The following is a 9,910-nucleotide window of genomic DNA, read 5'->3' as shown; positions in this document are numbered from 1 at the left end:
TTGACTTTGCTACTCATCTAAAGTGGGCACAAAGCCATCTTCTTGCTGGGGAATTGGGAGTCTTCAAAAAGCTGGTGTGGAAAGAGCCCCCGCCTGAGCCAGGACCCCTGCCCTTGCCCATTCTGACAGTGCTGCACAGAAACTCAAGTGCTGGCCTCACCACATGCTGATTTACGACTGTGATGACCCGAGAACCCTCTGAAGGAGCCCTGGTACTTGGTTTACAGCCATTACCATCTCCAGGGCTAATTAGTTTTATGGCCAACAGGAGAGAAGGGAGGTTTAGCGGTTTGACCTGTCTCTTTGGTTCAACAGCACAAAGCGCAGCTGTTTGTTTTCCAAGGGGCTCCAGGCAGAGTCCCTCCCTCCCTTTCTCTTTCCTGCGGCTGCTGGCCTGGATGACAGAGGTGTGATGGGGCACCACGGGGTCTCTCCAAGGCTGGTGGAGAGCAGGCAAGGGGAAACTTCCCTTTCCAGGGATGTATTCTCACCTAGGGTTTAGGACTACACTGGGGGCCCTCCAAGCAGGGGCTGGGCTTGTCTTCTGGATGGAAGGAGACTGCTCACTCTCATTTCGGGGTATCTTCAGCATGAAGTTCCCACGGAGCCCTAATGTCCACTGCCTGCCCACCCTTTCAGGCCAGTTTTCCAAGTTAAGCATTTGCACTCAAGTCCAGCCCCGCTCCTCCTTCACTGACCTTCCCAGCAAGGCTATACTCCTGATGTCCTCACAAACAATAAGAGCAACTGACTGGTGCTGGGTCTGCACTATTAAATGTACAGTGTGTGTGTCTCTGTGTGTCTATCTCCAATCACTGTACCCAAACAACACAGAGCAACACAAAGCAAAGACTCTGAAACCAGTCAGATCTGATTCTGCTGCTACTTCAAGTTAATCTGTGGGCCTTAGACCCTTCATCTGTGAAATGGGGATAATAATGCATCCTCAGGTTGCTGCTATGATTATTAGATGAGATGGCGCGGCAAAGCACTTAGTCTGGTGCCAGATCTGGACTCAACAGATTTATTAACATTCTGAGGAGTGGGAAAACAGAGGGCACAGGGCAGCCCTCCAGGCGGGAACCGTCTCCTCCACTGACACAACAGGGCTCCCTTCGCCTTCTGCATTCCTGAACATTGGTCTGACAGCTGAGGTCGTCACTCACCTGGCATCATCTGAGTTTGTATAGACAGAATCCTCTTGCACATGCACCCTTGCACACTCATGTGCATAGGCTCAAGCATTCAAGCATATGTGTGTGTGCACACCAGAAATCATACTCATGTATGCAAGTGTGTTTGCAGATGTGTATTCTTGCACATGGAGATACATGCACACATACACACATGCATGCATCCCATACGTGCTACACAGAGTCCTACAGACACACGCCACATACACACATGCACACATTCCTGCACACGTGCACAGAGTCCCGTGCCTCTGGCACCTGTACAGTACAGAGGAGCAGGCTGGGCCAGGCACGGTGACTCATGCCTGTAATCCCAGCACTTTGGGAGGCAGAGGCGGGCGGATCACCTGAAGTCAGGAGTTTGAGACCAGCCTGGCCAACATGGCCAAACCCTGTCTCTACCAAAAATACAAAAAAATTAGCCAGGCATGGTGGTGGGTGCCTGTAATCCCAGCTATTCGGGAGGCTGAGGCATGAGAATTGCTTGAACCCGGAAGACAGAGGCTGCAGTGAGTAGAGACTGGGCCATTGCACTCCAGCCTGGGCATCAAGAGCGAAACTCTGTTTAAAAAAAAATTAAAAAATAAAAATAAAAAAATAAACAGAGACACAGACTGACGATGCCAGAGCCAGACAAGGCAGCACAGTCAGCTCAGAGATTAGGGCCCAAGGAAAGGTGGGAAAGGAGACTCGTTTAGCTGCTAAAGGACATCTTGAAGTAAAAATAGTCCAGCATAGGCCTGCTAGGAGGGGGCTGGGTCACCCTGATGCCCCCTTCCACGCCTCCTTTCTGGAAGTCCTCAGGTGACCTGCCTCTGTAGCCCAGAAGCCCCCGTGAAGGGGTAGCAGTGAAGGGACAAGGCACCCTCTGTGCTCTCTCCTCACAGTCAGGATGAGGGCAGGATGGCTGGAGAGCTGGTGGTGAAGGGAGCCCAGCATTCCTGTCCCCACCACTACCCATTTAACCCTAGAGCCCTCCGAGGACCTCAGGGTATGGGTGCAGACACTTTTTCCCACGTGGTGACCCACAGTGCCTCAGTGTGCCTGACTTATCTGCTGTGGTCCTACCGCTACAGGGAGGGGCAGGAAGCCAGGTCCCCAGATGAGACACTTGGCTAGAAGAAGAGTTCTAGGGCTCAGGGATCACCCTGGCTTTCCTGTTAAGAAGAGTGTTCAAACCTTGATAGGCAAAAGGCCCTGTGGGTCCCACTCAGGACAACCTGGGCATTAAGGGAAATTAATACAAGTGCTACTATGTCTAATACAATTGCATGCCATAAAATATATTGCAATCATTGAGTTGTACACTTCAAAGGGTGCATTTTATTGTATGCGAATTACACCTCCATAAAGTTGGTTATGTATCTCTCACTCCCTAGCACTTGTGTTGGGCGCTCTGCACGATTTTTAAGTGGATTATCTCATTAAACCTTCCCCCAAACCCACTCCACATGTGAGGAAAGGAGGTAGAGACCTGGTTCAAGGCCATGCAGCTGGTCAGCGTGGAGCACTCAGGACCCCACTTGGCAAGACTGGCAGGATAGCTCATTTCTTCTTGCATTGATTCAGTCAATTTTCACTCAATCAACAAAAAAAGTAGATGTCCAGAACCAAACGGTGCTGGTGGTTCCTCAACTCCTGTATGCAGCAGAAACATCACCAGAAATGCTTATTGAAATGCTGGTTTAGGGACCCACTGCCCAAGTTATGTCTCAGTGGGTGAGGGGCAGAACCTGCACTCCAACCGCCAGCCCAGCAGGTGACCCCTGGGGGCGAGGTGGGCAGAGGGAAGGAGGGGCCGGGCGCCTGAGCACCTGCGCATGAGGAGGCTGAGTCACAATGCATTTGTGCTCGGGTAGGTATTAATAGAAACATAAAACCCCAGATCAGCCATTTCTTCCCCCTCTGGACAAGCCCGGACGACACGGGGCCACTGTTCTGTGACTCTGACCTCTGCCGTACATTAAACAAGAGGAGGGCGGGTCACATGGACACCTCATTAATTCGTCCTCCCTGTGGCAGGAGGATGGAGGGACAGCAGAGGGCAGAACTCTCCACACTGCAGCCTTATCAAGGATAACGAGTGACTGTGGTGGGGGCTCGGGGGAGGGGTGAGTATCTCTAGGGGCGGGGCCTCAGTGAAGGGATAAATTAGTGCATCCTTTGTTTGCCTGCCAATAGGTGCTTCCAGGGGAGCCCCGGGGGCTAGGGAAGTTTGTTTGCCCAAAGCGTTTAAACAATCCCCCTGCAATCTTGTTTGCACTCTTCATTTGCTCAGCAAACCTGCCCCTCGGATATAGCTTTGGAGTAAACTCAGGCCCAGCTGCTGCTGAGCTCAGGGATGTTGTTTGGCCCTCCCAAGCTGGGACAGGGGCTCCAAATGTACACAGTGTCCCCCACCACCCCCCCCCACCACCACACAAATAACACCCCATCTGACCTCATCCTGCTGGGCAAGTGAGAGTTAAACATCCTAGTTCAAGTTCAGTCTATCTCTTGTAGCTAAGTACCTGACTTTTCAAAGGTCAGAGCTGCTGCAGGGCTGTCTCTGCTCTCAGGAGGACACGCTTCCTCCCACTCCCTCTTTGCCAGGCTGCAGTGGAGGGGCCTGGTGGCCCTGGGGTGTTGGGTCGGGCCATCTTGCTTGCAACACGCCCTGCAGTCCTGGGGCCGGAAGGGTTGGGGCGGGGAGTGGGGGAGTCCTGAGGTCTGTTTACTACACCTAAGCCATGCAGGAGTATTGCTCTGGGCCCTGTGGCTGGGTCCCCTATTCTGGAGCTGCCACCTGGAGGTCTAGCTATGACCCCAATGACCCTTGGCATGGCTGGCTGCTCTGCAGTTTTGACTATAGGGCACCCGCCACTCTCAGCTCCGTCTGGTCCCCCTTCCACACAGTTGGGAGCCTAGGATCCTGGGGGTGCTAGGCAAGGCCGCTCTGGTACTTCCTGAACCTCCCACCACCATATACTCTGGGTAGCAGCCTGATGTTGTAGAGTTGGGGTCTTTGGCACCAGAAGCACAGGGGGCAGGGGAGGGGGCAGGGTCAGCATTCCCTTGGATCTAGGAAGTTTCTTACCCTCTCCTGGGTGCAGCCTCACGTGTCTCCCTTCTGATGTCTTATGCAGTCCCAGTTCACCTTCTTGTCACATTCTGTGTCCTTTACCCTACACGGTCTTAGAGTAAACCTCACGCTCAGACCTGCAGGCATTGCACTTGATATAGAAAGGGCAACGTGCAGATGTAGAAAGCTTTTTCCCCTGCAGGGAAGCCTGGCTTTCAAACCCCTCTTGCTGTGGGCCTGGAGATCCTAGTCTGGCTAGGTGCTCACTTTCTCTTTGTGTCTTGTAACAACCCTGATCCTCCTGGAGGCTTGGGCCTCTGGCAGACTAGTGGGAAGGTCACCAATAGGGAAGAAAAGAAAAACACCGAAGGCATTCCCACATTTTAAATGTACTATTCCATTATATATGTCAATCTGCCCTGGAGATGTCCCAGTAAGAGCACCCGATGAACACAGGAGTGTGTGGAGGGGGCCCCCATCTGGGCCCAAGGATCTTCTGGCACCGGGGTAGAGGGCAAAGGGCCCCTGCCACTTCTTAGCAAGTGGCCGAATGCCTGTGGCATAGGAACAATGACGTCTATGTCACAAAGATATGAGGATTAACAGAGTAAATGCCTGGTGTAGCCTCGGCCTTACCACTGGGCACACGTGGAGATGTTCCTCGTCTTACTCCCTCTCAAGCCGCTCTTAATGCCCAGCTAGACTGAATTTGCCCCCAGAGCAGGAGTTCCCCATGCCTTCCTCTTCCAGGGAGATTTCAGTGACAGCAGAAAATCGAAGCCTGATGCAGTTTCCAGGTGTATAGGGCAGAAAGGGATCATCTCCCCAGCATGGCGTTTTGACAGATAGAAGGCACGGGTGTGACAGAGAAGGAGGCTGGATCCTGGGCTACCCATCAAGCTGCGGGTTACTCAGGGAGGACCGGGGGCTGACAGCCCTTAGACTACCCTGACTCATGCCTGGAGTCAGACACAGGAGCTCCCTTCCCCCCAGGCCACCTCTGCTGGGATGTGCTTGCCCCTGCCCCACCCCACCTCAGTTTCCCCACTGCACAGTGGACACCAAGCCGAAGTCATAGGGTGTGGGAGCAGTGAGTCTGAAGAACACCACAGTTAGGAAATCTAAAGCAATCTTTTTCTTGGTGCTGGCAAGGGTAGCTTGCTTGAAGGTCAAGATAAAACCCGTGGGGAGAAAGGAGCGGCAGAGTGTTTTGTTTGGCGCAGGCCAGCCGGCTGTTGCCTCGGTAGCTGAGAACATCGGCTCTGGTCACGCTTGCCTCTGCTCCAATCCTATTACTCCATGCGGTTTGACCTCCAAAAATAGCCTCTGTCAGCTCCATCATCATAGTTCAGCATTTCCACCACCGGTCACTTATTGTTCTGTGGACACAGTCATCATTAACCCCTCCTCTGCCAGCCGGCCAGGGGCACCTGGGCTAAGATTCCACCTCTGGGGAGAGCATTTTTCTTTTCACACCCCCATCCGCTCTGCAGGGAGAGCCAAAGGGTGTTTCCATGGGACGGAGCTTCCACGTGGTCCAGATAACACAGACCTACATGGTTTCTTTTTTAACTGCCCTACAATGTTAGAGGGGTTATCCGCATTTGGCGGAGGAGGGAAGCAAGACTCAAGGAGGTGAAATGACTTACTCAAGGTCATCAGCCAGTGTGTGGCTCAGCCCAGGTGCAGACCAGGACTGCCCGACTTCAAGTCTGCTCGTCCTGCAACCATAGCTCTTTTGCCCCAGATGAGATGAGGCCTCCTCCCCACAGCCTCCTCCAGGCCCCTTTGGTTAAGAGACCCTGGCCTGGAGGCACAGGGGGAGAGTGCTGCCTGCCTGCAGGGCCACCTGAAGTGTTTGTGTAGAGTGGAGATCGCACTCCCCTACCCCCAGACAGCCTGACTCAGTAACCCAGGGACACAGCCTGGCAGGGCTCATAAGTCTAAGCACCACGGCTGTTCTGAGAGTCTGCAGGTACCACTGGGAAGGAAGGAAAATTGGTCTTTTTAGAGCCTGGCAGGGCATCCAACACGTTAGCATATAACAGTATATTTCTTTTCAGAAGTCAATTTTTCAGATGAGAAAATGGAGATCCCTCCATGGCACCAGATTGTTTCTCAAAAGAAAACAGCCAATAATTTTACAGCAAAGATCAGCCTGGACGATGGACAAATGTGTCACACAGACCTGAGTGTGGAGTAGTCGCCCAACTAGGAGGCAGCTAGGGCAGTGGCTCTGAGCACAGGCTCGGGGACCAGGCAGACCCCAAGTGCTTGGGGGTATAAATGAGATGGTATGAGTCTGGGGGCAGCACAGAGCCTAGTGCTAATGACAGTGTCTGGGATCACTGAGGCCTCAACATGTGCAAGAATATTGTCCTAAGAACCTGCTATTGATGAGCTTGTTCACACTTATTAGACAAATTTTGCTGTTATTCCCATTTTACAGGGGAGAAAACTGAGGAACTGAGAAGTAACTTACTACTAGAAGTAGGATGGGAAACCAGGCATCTACCTTCAGAGCTTTGTGCATTCATCATTTCATATGTTCCCTGGGGACAGAGCAGTCCTGGTATATTGCTGGGGAGCCCTGGCCTGCCACTGAGACTCCCCCACCTTCCCTCTGTCTTCTCTGTCTGCCCCTGCAGGGCCTGGACCAAGTGCTCCCAGGGGCCTTCTGGCCCTGACCCACTGAGGATGCACCCTGCTGTGGCCTCCTTGCAGTAGCCCCAGGACTGGCCACCCTGGCTCCTGCAGGCCAAGCCCCTGGGGCTCCCGGCTCCTCCTGCTGCGTCAGGCCCAGCCTCCTTCCAACCTGCCGAGCTGCTGACCAGCCCCAGGCGTTCCTCAGGACAGTCTCTGAGTTTGGACAGCGACCTCTAAACCCTGCCCATGCTGTGATTTTATCCTGGCCAGTCTTTGCTTGCACACCATTGCCATTTAAATCATTCTGCCGGTGAAACCTGGGTTGAAGAAACCAAGGGTTCTGGGTCCCCCAGTGGTGACCCAGCGAGGAATGTAGAGGTTGGAACAATCTTCACCTTTCACAGGCTTGGAGTTCACTTGCTCCAGAACAACTTTGTGACTTTTCGGGAGAATGCCAACAGTAATCTCCATGTGGCCCCTTGGAAAGAACCTGGGCTCTGCCAGGCTTTGGTGCCCTCTCTGCAGCTCTCAGGCTGAGTTTTGGTGAAATGATGCTTGTGGAACGCCTAGCAAAGCGCCCCCGCTCACAGTGGCCCCACGAAGCAGTAGGTCCCCTAAACTACCTGCACTTGCCCGTCTGAGCCTCCCTCCTGCTGCCCCTTCTCTGTGCCCCAGAGCCTGACCACATCAATGAGTCCCTGTGCTCTGGCGCTGGCTGGTTTTGGCCAGTGGGGTTCCCTGGCAGGGGGCATGTAGTGGCCACACTCTGGCTGACTGTCTTGCCCATCAGGAGGCCCTGGCCCAGCAGGAGGCCCTCCCCACTCGGCCCTCCTGCTGGGATCTGGACTATTTCCCTGCTTCCTCATCCCTTTAGGCCTAGAGGAGGGAGCAGACCCCTCGTGGTGTCCTATACCCTGGCCTCAACTTGTAAATAGTTCCTTTATTAAACTCTCAGGTCCTTCGGCTTTGAGTGTGTCATCTGTTTCCTCCGTTACCCTGACTGGTACAGTGGCTAAAAATATACAAAGCCAAATGAATAAAAACCTTTGTTTTCATGGACCAGCGCTTGAGGCTCTGAGATGGGCGGTGAGCTGCCCAAGGTCTCTGGAGTTAGTGGCACACCTGGGCCTGGGCTCTGCCTCCTGCCTCCTGTGTTGCTCTTCCCTCGCACCCCGGGACCTCAAATAGTTGGGCATTCTTCAGAGAAGAGGGAGCTCAGCCTGCCCCCCAGGGAGGAGACCCCAGACCCAGGGGCTATGGGCTCTGGGCCCCAGCAGACCTGGCGTGTAGGGGATATTCTCACTCCTGGCCAGCTGTCCCCACCCTGGCTAGGGACTGATGGCCTATGTGAAGGGCACTTGTCTTTTTCAGTCTTCCAACGCTATTGTAGGGAATTGCCTCTTTGAGTTTTCTGCCCACTCCACCCCATCGTTGGGGTCTGCCCCTTCTGTCCCTTCTATTAATGATCAGTGGGCTGGCACAGAGCCCAGCATGCCCTGCACCCCTTCTCTCTCTCGCCTGTGTGTGGGCATAGTCAAGCTCCCCATCCTGAAACTGACGTCCAGCATCCCCCTCAACTGCTACTGATGGTCCTGAAGATTCACCATTAACTATGTGGCTCAGCCTGAGGCCTTGATCATGCGTAACGTGCAAATGGGGTATGCTGAATGAATTGGCGCCTCTATATAAATGAGTTTATCGGAGCTCAACCCGGGAAAATCTCCCAATAAAAGCAAGAGTGTAAGAGTCACAACTCTCGGTGGGAACTGGAAGGGCTCTGACTGGCTCGCTTAGCTGTGAAGCCCAGGGCAGTCCATGCGAAGAAGGCCTGTAGGGTCCTCCGGATCAGCCTCTGCCCATCTCCTGGTTATGAGGGCTGGGTCTCCAGAGTGGCGAGAAAGACGCTCACCTCCTGCTCAGGCTGCTGAGAAGGCCCTGGGGAAAGACAACACCCTTAGCCTCAGTGCCTGCCTCCTTCCCTGCCACTGGCCTATCTCGGATCACGCAATCAAGTGCTCTGCAGCCAAGGGAGTGACATGGCCTCAGCACGACCATCCTTTCCCAGTGCAATCGCAGGCACCGAGAGTGGGGGAGTATGGGCCCCAAAGGAGGATGGGCTGCTGTTTCCCACGTCTGCCAGTGGGAAAGAAGACAGCAGGAGGCTTTTGGTGCCTGAAAGAGGGAGAGCTAGGAACTGCGGGAGAGAAATGGAGGTGAAATGCCTCTCACCATTCTCCCTCGGCTGGACCTGGTGCTGGCGATAGGTGCCGCCTCCTCCATGGGGCCATCTCTGATTACCTTGCCTTGCATCTAGGCCCAGGGATCTTCAGGCTCCTGTGTTTCCCCCAGCCCACCATGGGCTGTTTACTTATCTCTGTTCTGTACCAGATGGAACGCTCCTCCAGGCCAGGATAACTAACAGGATACCTGTTAGTTACAGTGGCAAACACCTCCCCCAGCCCACGTCTTGACTTCATACAAGAAGCTGACTTCTCTCTCACACAAAGCTCCATGTGGATGTTCCCAGCTGGCGGGTGGCGCTCTCTGCCCGATCTTCAGATTTCAACTGGAAGACAGAAAAAGGGAGAGGATTTTGAGTTGGGCCTGGTGTGCCTCTTGCTTACCTTGTCACTTGACCACCTCTCACTGCAGTGGATGCTGGGAGCTATCACCTCACAGGAAGCCCTGGAGGTGGAGGGATGAGTCTGGGGAGGGCAGCACACCTCGCTGAGTCACCTCTCTGCTTCCCAGCCCTGGCAGTGCCTGGCAGGATGCTGGCACTCAGGAAAGGCATTTTGGATGAGGAGATGTGAATAGGAGTAAGAGGATGTGTATAAATATGAATATGGGAAAAGGTGTGGCAGGAAGACTCCTAAGTAGATCTCTGCTTGAGGCCGCTCTGTCTTCCCAGTAGCTGCTGTGGGCTCCAGGCTACCTCCCTGATGCCAGGACCCAAAAGACAGGGCAAAATGCAGAACCTCAAGCACCGGGAAACAGCCACTATTAAACA

General features: G+C 53.8%; 1 long non-coding RNA gene across 1 annotated transcript; it reads left to right on the top strand.

The window, feature by feature from the left end:
- Window positions 1–3,085: 3,085 nt before the first annotated feature.
- On the top strand, window positions 3,086–7,865 carry LOC134737753 (uncharacterized). Its single transcript, XR_010122967.1, has 2 exons — window positions 3,086–3,304; window positions 6,903–7,865. It is a non-coding gene; the product is annotated as an uncharacterized LOC134737753 (long non-coding RNA).
- Window positions 7,866–9,910: the final 2,045 nt, after the last annotated feature.

Source organism: Pongo pygmaeus, chromosome 11 (assembly GCF_028885625.2).
Source record: "Pongo pygmaeus isolate AG05252 chromosome 11, NHGRI_mPonPyg2-v2.0_pri, whole genome shotgun sequence".
NCBI classification, from domain to species: Eukaryota; Metazoa; Chordata; class Mammalia; order Primates; family Hominidae; genus Pongo; species Pongo pygmaeus.
This window is presented reverse-complemented; position numbering and strand designations above follow the sequence as displayed.